Here is a 957-nt window from a genome sequence, read left to right on the forward strand (position 1 = left end):
GGCATTGAGCCATACTCGAAGAAAAGTGCGAAGCCCCGCCCCCCCCCCCCCCCCTCGGGATTGTGTCGAGAGCAGCCGCGGTGGAAGTGTCCGTGACCTCGTCCAACGGGCGTTCCTGATATTGCGATACCACCCTCGACAGGGATTCACCGCGTGTATTCTTACCTAAAGATGCGCTTACATACATATATATAAAAATGTGTCTGTGTGTGTGTGTGTCCGCGCGCGGGCAAACGCATGTGCGGAAAAAAGGCCCCGAAGCAAAAGCATGGGCACCCGAGGGCCGGAATATGCAATGGCCGGTGTGTCCAAGCGACGGGCATGTGAGGTCTCAAGTGCCGAACTGCATGCCCGGAATCCTCTCATGAGGTGGACTCCGGTGGCCCGGCATTAATTCCCCACTCCGCCGGGGTGGCCCCTTGGGGGAGGGGGGGGGGGGGGGGGGCGCGCGCGCGCGCGCGCGGGAGAACTGGCGTCCCGGGGACGCCGGTGGAGCGCCGCAAGCTCTCCCTGCGACTTGGTCCCCCCTAGCCCGCCGGCACCGCGGCGCTCTGTCAGGTGTTCCAAATGTGGTCCGGGCGCTCCGGGAGCAAGCGGGGGGGGGGCGGGGCGGGGCGGCAGGCGATTTGAGAGAGTGCGTGTGCGAATGGAAACACGAGCTTTGGGCCTGGGCTGCAGGTGTGCCCGCCTTCCGAAGCTGGTTGTGGGGTTATCGCACAATCAGTTGTGGGGTAGGTCTTAGGGTTCGGGCGGGTTTTCCGCGCACAGTGCACTGTGTTGCTGGGCGAGTGAAAACCGCGGGACCATCAGCGCAGGACCGCCAACGGCGAGGGGGCGGCGGGGGCTTGGGTGCATATGGATGTGCAAGCGTTCTTGCCCGCGCCCGGGTCGCCTTCCGGGAGGATGCTCGGAGGGAAGGCATGCCCCCTCGCCTGGCCCCGATCGGCCCACCAGTGT

Source organism: Fonticula alba, assembly GCF_000388065.1.
Source record: "Fonticula alba strain ATCC 38817 unplaced genomic scaffold supercont2.1, whole genome shotgun sequence".
In the NCBI taxonomy this organism is placed as follows: domain Eukaryota; order Rotosphaerida; family Fonticulaceae; genus Fonticula; species Fonticula alba.